Here is an 11,781-nt window from a genome sequence, read left to right as displayed (position 1 = left end):
CGTGAATTTATAAACTAAATCCACCAGAGTATACTTAGTACGACCTCTATATGTGAAAAGAGAAAATAATTATTCTCTTGGTAGCCCGGCGAATAGCAAAATCAAGCTTTATAACAATAAAGCTATGAAAGGCGATGTAACGGAATCCTTTTTCCGACAATACATCATGCAAACACCGTTTGGGCTAACCAATTCGTCTCTTACTGGAGAATACAGTAAAATGAAAAATAGATAATTGCATTTCAGTTAGATTCGAACCCCACCGGTGCCCCGACTAGTTTCGACTCATGTCAAGTCGTCATCAGGAGACACTAGGTATGTGTTCGAAGCTAACTGATTTGCGGCTATTACTTCGTGAATTTATAAACTAAATCCACCAGAGTATACTTAGTACGACCTCTATATGTGAAAAGAGAAAATAATTATTCTCTTGGTAGCCCGGCGAATTGCAAACACCGTTTGGGCTAACCAATTCGTCTCTTACTGGAGAATACAGTAAAATGAAAAATAGATAATTGCATTTCAGTTAGATTCGAACCCCACCGGTGCCCCGACTAGTTTCGACTCATGTCAAGTCGTCATCAGGAGACACTAGGTAGGTGTTCGAAGCTAACTGATTTGCGGCCATTACTTCGCATGATGTTTGCATGATGTATTGTCGGAAAAAGGATTCCGTTACATCGCCTTTCATAGCTTTATTGTTATAAAGCTTGATTTTGCTATTCGCCGGGCTACCAAGAGAATAATTATTTTCTCTTTTCACATATAGAGGTCGTACTAAGTATACTCTGGTGGATTTAGTTTATAAATTCACGAAGTAATAGCCGCAAATCAGTTAGCTTCGAACACCTACCTAGTGTCTCCTGATGACGACTTGACATGAGTCGAAACTAGTCGGGGCACCGGTGGGGTTCGAATCTAACTGAAATGCAATTATCTATTTTTCATTTTACTGTATTCTCCAGTAAGAGACGAATTGGTTAGCCCAAACGGTGTTTGCATGATGTATTGTCGGAAAAAGGATTCCGTTACATCGCCTTTCATAGCTTTATTGTTATAAAGCTTGATTTTGCTATTCGCCGGGCTACCAAGAGAATAATTATTTTCTCTTTTCACATATAGAGGTCGTACTAAGTATACTCTGGTGGATTTAGTTTATAAATTCACGAAGTAATAGCCGCAAATCAGTTAGCTTCGAACACCTACCTAGTGTCTCCTGATGACGACTTGACATGAGTCGAAACTAGTCGGGGCACCGGTGGGGTTCGAATCTAACTGAAATGCAATTATCTATTTTTCATTTTACTGTATTCTCCAGTAAGAGACGAATTGGTTAGCCCAAACGGTGTTTGCATGATGTATTGTCGGAAAAAGGATTCCGTTACATCGCCTTTCATAGCTTTATTGTTATAAAGCTTGATTTTGCTATTCGCCGGGCTACCAAGAGAATAATTATTTTCTCTTTTCACATATAGAGGTCGTACTAAGTATACTCTGGTGGATTTAGTTTATAAATTCACGAAGTAATAGCCGCAAATCAGTTAGCTTCGAACACCTACCTAGTGTCTCCTGATGACGACTTGACATGAGTCGAAACTAGTCGGGGCACCGGTGGGGTTCGAATCTAACTGAAATGCAATTATCTATTTTTCATTTTACTGTATTCTCCAGTAAGAGACGAATTGGTTAGCCCAAACGGTGTTTGCATGATGTATTGTCGGAAAAAGGATTCCGTTACATCGCCTTTCATAGCTTTATTGTTATAAAGCTTGATTTTGCTATTCGCCGGGCTACCAAGAGAATAATTATTTTCTCTTTTCACATATAGAGGTCGTACTAAGTATACTCTGGTGGATTTAGTTTATAAATTCACGAAGTAATAGCCGCAAATCAGTTAGCTTCGAACACCTACCTAGTGTCTCCTGATGACGACTTGACATGAGTCGAAACTAGTCGGGGCACCGGTGGGGTTCGAATCTAACTGAAATGCAATTATCTATTTTTCATATATATATATATATATATATATATATATATATATAATAAAGTATTTGATTTATTATCGACCGTATATTATTTAAATAAAATTTTTGGTATTTTTCGGGTTCTGTCGGTCAGGAATTAAAACAATTCTATTTTTTTGTCACTTAATATTTCGTCAACTGATTGTTGACTTCATCAGAAGTGCACTACAAATTTACAAGAAACAAAGGTATAAGCAACATAAGAAAAAATTATATAAAACACTACTTACAATGTGGAATTGTTGACAAATAAACAAACAAACATTGGTCACACATTCTTACAATTAGACTAACATTTTTAAAATGAAACAAATTAAATATAGGTAAAATGATAAAAAACAATAAAAAATATACATTAATGACTAGTTTATGTGTATAGATAAAATAAGTATAATTGGTAAATGTTGTATCAATAATTTTAATTAAATAGTTTGCAGAATATTGCAGTATATATTGCTGAGTTGGTTGGTGTCAGCCTTATAATTAATTACATTTTTTGTTTTTGTGATGTAACACATTTCGAGAAATAGCCTGTTTTTATAGTGTTGTACTGTTTGTAGTATTTCAACATTGGTATAGTCAAACTGATGACCTGTGTTGATGCAGTGATCGACGACAGCGCATGTATTTTTATATTTCTGGCAGTCACTTTTGTGTTGAGTAATACGTTGTTTCAGCCATTGGCTTGTTTGTCCAATATAGCAACCGTCGCAGCCTAAACACGGTAGTTTATAGGTCGTTTGAAATCAACAATTTAAGTTTGCTACAGCATGGAAAGGGCAAACATTAAAAAAATGGTTGGAAGAATTTGTTTGATGGCCAAGATGCATACATATATTTAGAAGGGAAGTTCCTGATTTCTGTAGTATAATACATAATAATGCCGAAGAGGAAGTAACCCTAACTGCCGGACTCCACTTGCGATTTGTAGTCGCGCACTTGAATACATTGTTTAAAATACAAGTCAATCCATGATTATTTAGTCGCAAAATGGATTGACTTGTATTTGAAACAATGTGTTCAATCTTCGGGACTACAATTCGCAAGTGGAGTCCGGCGCTAACAAAAAAAAAACATTCCATGTATATTCCTAGAAGGTACACACAGGACATTGAAAAAACTCCTGGAATATCCCCAAAAGCACAACAACGTTCCCTGAACATATTGGAACATTCCATGAATGTCCACTAATGTTCTTTAAACTTTCAAAGTATATTTTTTAGACATTCCCTCGATATACCAGAAATATATCCTTGCTGATGTGACAATACCTCCTATTTGTTTTTTCATTAGTTTTATAGGAGAGACGAAAAACATTTTTTAAAGTCACCTCCTGTTTTCATCTGTAAGTTTTGACTTGTTTTGTAGTAAATAGATAGTTTAATTTACTACATAATAAGTCAAAAATATCATATGAAAACAGGAGGTCACAGTAAAACAAGTTTCTTATAAAACTCATGAAAAAACAGATAGGATGTATTGTCACATCACCGACAATATGTGGCCATACCAAATAATATATCCTTGATAAATATAAACATTTTTATTGCACAATTTTGATACATTTTTTAATGTAATTTACAGATATTCCTAAATATTTTTAATAAAATGTGTCACATTTGCTTTGTAAACCTTTCTTTTGCCTTTCGTAGCCACATATTGTGTTCCCTTCCTGGTTTTTTGTAGACCACTTCTCTCAGCTGATTCTAAAAAAATTAAATAAATGGTAATTTTTGTATCCTTTACAAATAACAATCAAAAGAAATATTATTTACATTTAAATATTATTACATAATATGTAATAATATATACAAAAATAATAATGATGAATATTTTGTATTTTGACAACGACATCTGATGTGGAAGTCGAAACATTAATAAACTTATTTTTTAAAGTTAAATTGTGGCTTATTTCCCAATTAGAATAAAATAATTAATTACAAAAATGCCACAAAGAACTAGCTTCAGAACAATAAATAATTCGTTTCATACTCTAGATCAGTTTCAAACTCTAGATCACTTTTCTCAGCTGATTCTAAAAAAAATTAAAGAAATGGTAATTTTTGTATCCTTTACAATTAACAATCAGAAGAAATATTTACAGGTAATAATATGCATAAATATTAATAATAATAATGAATATTTTGTATGTTGACAACGACATCTGATGTGGAAGTCGAAACATTAATAAAATTATTTTTTAAAGTTAAATTGTGGCTTATTTTCCAATTAGAATAGTTAATTACAAAAATGCCACAAAGAACTAGCTTCAGAACAATAAATAATTCGTTTCATACTCTAGATCAGTTTCAAACTCTAGACCACTTTTCTCAGCTGATTCTAAAAAAAATTAAATAAATGGTAATTTTTGTATCCTTTACAATTAACAATCAGAAGAAATATTATTTACAGGTAATAATATGCATAAATATTAATAATAATAATGAATATTTTGTATGTTGACAACGACATCTGATGTGGAAGTCGAAACATTAATAAAATTATTTTTTAAAGTTAAATTGTGGCTTATTTTCCAATTAGAATAGTTAATTACAAAAATGCCACAAAGAACTAGCTTCAGAACAATAAATAATTTGTTTCATGCTCTAGATAGATTTATTGTTATTCATTCACCAATATTATTTCTAGTTATCTTATCTTTTACCTAGCACAGGTACAAGAAAACAAAGAATAAAGAAAAGTGAAATCAGATTTTATAATCCTTACATAATAGTTTAAACAAAAAAGATCCAGATCAAAACTAACAAACCAAAAAGAACAGCAAAAACCACTAATTTCCAACATGTTTCCAACGACAAATTTTTAGGATAACTTATGATGTGGTAATGTGATAGCTACCACACCCCCATCGAGTTACAATCCTAGTTGACAGTTGCGGTATTGACACTTAAGATTTGTTTTTATTCTTTACTATAAGTATTTGTTTTATTATAGGTTTGTTCTAGCATCAGTTTTAAACGGTTTGAAACCATCAGCGAATAGTGGACCAGCGCGAGTAGAGGGGGTAGCACTGGTGACTGTATTATGTTCTCTCACTGACCAACTGTTTGCTGACGGTTTCTGACTAGTTTGACTGTTTGCTAGAACACACCTTATATTTATTGTTTTTATTATTTACATTAACCTACGATTATAACTTAATTCTTGTTTTCTATTTCTGTTTTTATTTGTTTACATTGAATATTAATTTGTTTTGTTTTATGCATAATCCACTTCGCAATAATTATGTGATATATTTGACTTAAAATAAATTCACAATTTTTTTGTAATTGGGTGACAATGTCAACTTATATCTCTGATGTAGATAATGACGTGCAACAGTATCTACATTGTACGGACTGTATTATTAATTAGATTAAGCATATTACCTGTATGACATAAGCTATTGGAGCAGCACAGTCTCTCAAACGAACAGATGAAAGTAAAGTTCTGTCAATATCTTTTCCCAAAAAATGTTTTGAGCATAATACACTATTTTTGTTAGGTTTCCATACTCCTCTATCAGTGGCGGCTCGTGGAATTTGAGCAGGGAGGGCGCAGATAATAACAATTGCACACAAAAATTTGCCCTCAGGGATTTAGTAGGAATTTGATCAGGGGCAGCGGGTTTTCATTTTTCTATCGGGTGCAAAGTGGATTTCCATTTACTATTTGAACGGTGTCTTTGCAATTTTTTCCCTAGAATGTTTGCTGAGAACTATTGTAGGTTTATATACGCAGATGGGCAAATATGACGGCAAAGCTTTTGACGCGGCAAACGGTTTCAAGTTCGTAGAAAACATTAATTTGGCGTTACGCAGGTAAACGCAATGAAGGGCAATACTCAAATAGGGCAATAATTTTTACGATGGGCTGGTCGGCAAATTTCTCAAATTATGGGAAAAACCAACCTTACCGACTTTCGGCTCTGGTCAAAATAAAATAGTTAGGTACAACTTACAGGAACTAGGTACCTACTACATATTTAAATTTTCAAATACAAACAAATTTGATTTATAATAGTTTAATAGTTCTATTCAAGAAATACACTACGACATTGCGTTCATAATAATTAATACATTACAATTACTTTTTAAAATTAAAATCGGCTCTACGGTCTTTCATAGCAATAAATTTTTCCATAACTTTTTCCTCGAAATCATTGATCCCATCATGAAGTAAATTTCGGTTTATGGACATCATAGCTAGGGCATTTAGTCGATCATTAAGCATTGTGTTTCGCAAAAATGTTTTTATGCGCTTAAGGGTTGAAAAACAACGTTCCGATTCTGCAGTTGTCATTGGAGTTGTCACAATAATTTTTAACACCATTATTGTTTCTGCAAAGGTTTCGGCAAGATTATTCTCTAACATAAACGTGAGAATGTTCATAGCTCCAACAATTTCTTTTAAGTCTGGCCTCGAATATATTACTTCTAATTAATTCAGTCATTAATCTGGTCTTGCATAACACGGGATAACAAGTAGTTACAGCATCTAGAATATTAACTGGAAAAGTTTTCGAATATTTTGAGTACATGTCTTTGTTGAATATTTCAGCCGCTTGCAAATGGCCCCGATAAGAGAACCTTTCCTTCATTTGTGTTGTTATTACATCACACACCTCCTTGGCAATAACACTTCGCATATTATCATCAGTTCTTCTTCTTTTAGCACTTTCAAAATTTGATTCAACACTTTCTTTAATTTCATCAGTATCATTTCGAATGTTGGTAATACTTTGCTCAAAAATTTCTAAGTCCTTCTTCAATTCAACACTGTCCTTATTTCTTGATTGGAGTTGATTATAAAGTATATCGACTTGCGGCAAGACTTTATGGAAAATCGTTAACCAAAACATAAATTCTGGATCTTCTAACGCTCGCCTCAAGCCAGAAGCCTCATTGGAAGTAACACTCTTTTCACATCTGTCCTCGACCTCTTCAAAAACTTCTATAAGTTGCTCACGATTTTCATATACAGAATTAACCGTACGAATATTATAGTTACATCTAGTGACGGCCACTCTCGGTAATCTTTTATTTACTATTTCTTCTAAAATATCGCATCGATGGGAACAATTTGAAAAAAACGCTGGGATAGCTGATAGATTATTAAAAAACACTCGCACTTTAGGGTTTTGCGATGCGGCTTTCTGCATAATTAGGTTTAATTGATGGGCATAGCAATGTATAAAATGTGCACTGGGATATTTCTGTTTAATTTGGATTTGAACACCGCTGGTAGAACCGCTCATAACATTTGCACCATCATAAGTTTGCGCTATTAGTTTTTGAGGAGTTTTTAAAATTAACGGATCTATTTCGTTTTCAATGCAGGTTTTTAACCCAGCTGCTGTTTTATCCATAACCCTTAAAAAGCCCCAAAAATTTTCATAAATGGAATCTTCGTAGAAATACCGTAATATCAATACCATTTGACAATTATTTGAGACATAGGTGGTTTCATCGCATTGGATAGATAAAAAGTCGGCCTTTTCAATTTGATGGGAAATTTCTTCCCGACAAACTAGTAGCATACAGTCCAAAATATCATTTTGTATGGTCTTGGAGGTTCCTTTAAACACAGTTGCTTTCTGTAAATGTTCTTTAAGTGTAGCATCCAACTCTGCAGTAAAATCTATCAACTCTCTAAATATTCCTCGATTTTCAGATCCCTCGCTTTCGTCATGACCTCTAAGTGCTAGTTCAAAAGAACCGCAAAATTTTACACAGCTAATAATTCTTTTCAAAATGTGTCGGTTTTTTCTGACTTTATTATTGTGTAGTACTAAAGACTCCCTGTATGCAGAACTCAATTGTGTTAAAATATTGACTTTGCCAAGCAATGCGAACCCTGTGCATGAATTATTATGACCACGAGACGATTCATGTTTTTTTATTTTTGCAGGAAGGTGGTGAAGATCTTTTATCCCTGTTCTTGCCCAATTTCGGTCCATCCCTGATCCGGCATTGTAAAGTAATAAACACGGGAAACAGTACAATAAATTCGAAACGTCACAACCACAAATCCAATTATTTCTTGTATAAATGTCTCTTGAAAAATGGCGGGTGAAACTTCTGTTTTCTGCTTTGCGTTCACTAATTTGCGTTAACTTCAAATTTGGCAACGGCCTGCCCAATTCTTTAATTTTTAACTTATCTTCAAGTGGCAGATTGGAAAAGTTCGTATTTAATATATTATGAACAGTATTCATGATGCTAAAATAAATTCGTTCTAATTAGCCCATGTGTTATAATATGAAAAATATGTGTACTTACGTAATAAGAATAAGTGAAACTTTAAACACTACTACTGCAAACTTTTCCACTGCTTTCGCTTTATTGTTGTCAGAGATAACTGCTTGCAAAGCTTCTTGCCGCGTGCTTTCTTGCTCACTGAGGCCGCTAAAGAAGTGCGGCCAAAATGCAACATCACGCAACGTCTGAAGATGAGTGGGAGTGTTGGTCGACCGTCCTCGATTGCTATGGTTACGTGGCCGCACTTCTCTTGCGCCCAAATATCGTGCGTGCCCTCTCAACGTGGTCTCAACCATCGCCTACGTCCTATAAAGCTATGACAAGCTGGTTGAGCGTCGGAAAAATATCAGACAGTGTTTTTATGTGAATTTCAACAAATTAAAATTAGAATAGAAAATGTTGAAGTTGGTTGTATCAGAATTTTTTAACCAACATTATATCTGGGAGGGCGCGCGGCCATGCGGCCTCAAAGAGGAGCCGCCACTGTCCTCTATTGACAAATCTGATCCATACTTCACGCCTTTCAGGATCTTTTGGAAACCTAAAAATACAAATGTATGTTTATAATTGGATCAAGATTGTGCTGCAGTTAATAAATTTCTAGGTGTTTGAGTCCTTATTTCGAAACAGTCAATTATAACTGTAATATTTCCATGAAAAGATTATTTTTAAATGAATTTGGCATTCTTAGTTTCCTTTAAAATGTCTATCAGGCCAGAACACAAAATTTTTTAACTTAAGGCACATTATATACAAAGTATTTTTGAAATAAGTTGATAAGTTTTGAAACGTGTTAAAAATGCAATTTTTAGCCTAAAAATTCCACTTTAAAGCACTGGGTGCGTTAACAGTTTTGAGGCACTGCAGTTAAAAGTGAAATGTCAAATTTTGAAAGCAAACGTCAAAATATTTATATTTCATTTATTAACATTAATATTAATAGTACAATTTGAAAATGAATTTCTTGCACTGCAGTTTTACCATTTGTAAAAAAATATTGTATAATATACGTGTTAAAAGTACATATTTAAGGCACTCATGTGAATTGCAGAATGAGCGAAGCTTCACATGCGTGCCTTAAAATTGTAATTTTAACACTTATATCATAAATAACTATTAAAACTATCTTAGAAACATTGTAATTTGCTAAACCAGTATAATATTTAGTTTTGACATCATCATTTTCTATACTTTCACAAGATAAAGCTAGTTTCTTTAGCTGATATTTTAACTCATGTGTTAATGTTAATGACATAAATGTATTAGTTAATTTTTCCATTGTAATATCTGTTTGACAGTTTTTACTATTTGGCAAAATCTTGTCTACTAAACTAGCTTCTTCATTTTCCACTGTTTCTAAATCTACTGAAGTAACAGTAACCTACAATCATTAAGAGGAAATAGTAGCGATCAACAGGTAGCGAAAATGCGTTCCAAGATTGCGGCTGTAATTTGGAATATTTTTTCGAGATATTTGGCACACATATTCGTAATATAATAAAGAATGGCGGTACAGAGCCCAATTTGAAAAAGATATTAATATGTGGAAATTACTCTGTAATTAAATACAATATTAAAAAACGAGCCTGTACCGCCATTAAGAAGAACAAAAAACATTTTGTGTCATTTTGGAACTACTAAAATTTTTTATTTCATTAGTATTTCCAAAATGACACAAAATCTAGGCATCGGATTAAAAAGGTTAATTTGAAGAAAGTGTATTTTTTTGTTCTTCTTAATGGCGGTACAGGCTCATTTTTTTAATATTGTATTTAATTACAGAGTAATTTCCACATATTCATATATTTTTCAAATTGGGCTCTGTACCGCCATTCTTTATTATATTACGAATATGTGTGCCAAATATTCTCGAAAAAATATTCCAAATTACAGCCGCAATCTTGGAACACGTTTTGGCTACCTGTTGATCGCTACTGCATCACCTTAATGAAAAATGTGTAAGATCACTTAATTACCTAGTATTTGCAGAATATAAAACAGTCCAGTGCCTTATAAATCATTTTAATAGGAATAAAAAAGGCAATTTTTCTTGTAGGTAACCTTTTCCTTTTAATTCTCCTTTGGTACCGCTCCATTTTAGATTTTGGGGAACTCATTTCATTGTGTTTATACCCCATATTTATTGAAGGAACCCAATCTGGATTGTTATTATCGGTTAAGTCGGCTGGTCTTCCTATAAGATTAAAATGTTATTAATAGGGAGCGGATTTATATGCGATCAATTTTGATGAAATATGCGCATATATATGCAGTAAAAAATTACGAAATATGCGCAAGATATGCACAAATATTTAAAAAATGCGCATATCGAGAAACCACAAATTTTCTGTTCCATTCTATTCTAGGGGGTTTCCACAAATTTTTTTACGAGGAAACATTTTTTTTATCAGAAAATATTTTTATAACTAGAAAAGCTCCTTTCAACATCAACAAAAGTAATTCGGGTGTATTTAAGATAACTTGTTAAAGCCGAAAATTCTGCACCAAAATCAATTTCAAAATTTCCATTAAAAATTTTGCATATGAAGAGTACAGGGGAAAAACAAGGAATGTCACTGTTTCATGAATTTTGGCTTTTCTCGCCATGTGGTAGCAAAAAATGAGTACTATCAACTAGACTATCGATTCAGAACAATAACCAGAAAGATCAGTCTATATAATTTTTTTAAGAATTTGTATCCAGGCGAAGGACCAGGATTGTCCGCACGCCACTGGGCAAAAATAAGGAATTTTAGAAGCTTTTTAGTGCATTATTAAATTAATAACTTAATATAGATTAATATTATATTAAGAATATAGACCAATAATTGCTAGAATTCTGCTAAGAATCTCCTAAGTAGTTTTTAGATATCATAAGAATTAAACTTTATTGGTGTTTATCTCAATATGTATAAAATGTGACATTCCTTGTTTTGCCCTGTACTCTTCATATTATGTCCTCCAAAGTTTTATAAAGCCATTTAAAGACGGGATCTGATATAAAGCATGAATATCTCAATCATAAAACTATGGTTAAAGGTGTAAATTCTCTTAACAATAGGGGATTTAAAAGAATCACCAGAATTATAGCTATTAAATCGGGATACAAATTGAACTAAATATAATAAAAGTAAATAAAATTTGGATTTCCCGGTAAACCATCCTTCATCATTTTAACATCCTACAATCATTTTATAATGGCGTACTATAAGCACTATAAGTACTTTGTGTAGAGATCGAGTATTTTCTAAGAAAAAATGAAAAGGCTGTGAATGAGCCGTCTCTCTTCAGGTAGTTCTCGAATTAATAGATAAGACAGCCTGTGCGGGGAAATATTTTTTGTCGAATTAAAAAATAATTTTTTATTTGACTTAAAAGTTTTTAAATAGGCACAAAATATGCATGTTCCTTTAAAAATATGCAAAATTTAGTAAAGTTCTCAAATATGCGAAATATGCATGCAATATGCATTTAGCATAAAATCCGCTCCCTAGTTA

This window comes from Diabrotica virgifera, chromosome 9 (genome assembly GCF_917563875.1).
Source record: "Diabrotica virgifera virgifera chromosome 9, PGI_DIABVI_V3a".
NCBI classification, from domain to species: domain Eukaryota; kingdom Metazoa; phylum Arthropoda; class Insecta; order Coleoptera; family Chrysomelidae; genus Diabrotica; species Diabrotica virgifera.
This window is presented reverse-complemented; position numbering follows the sequence as displayed.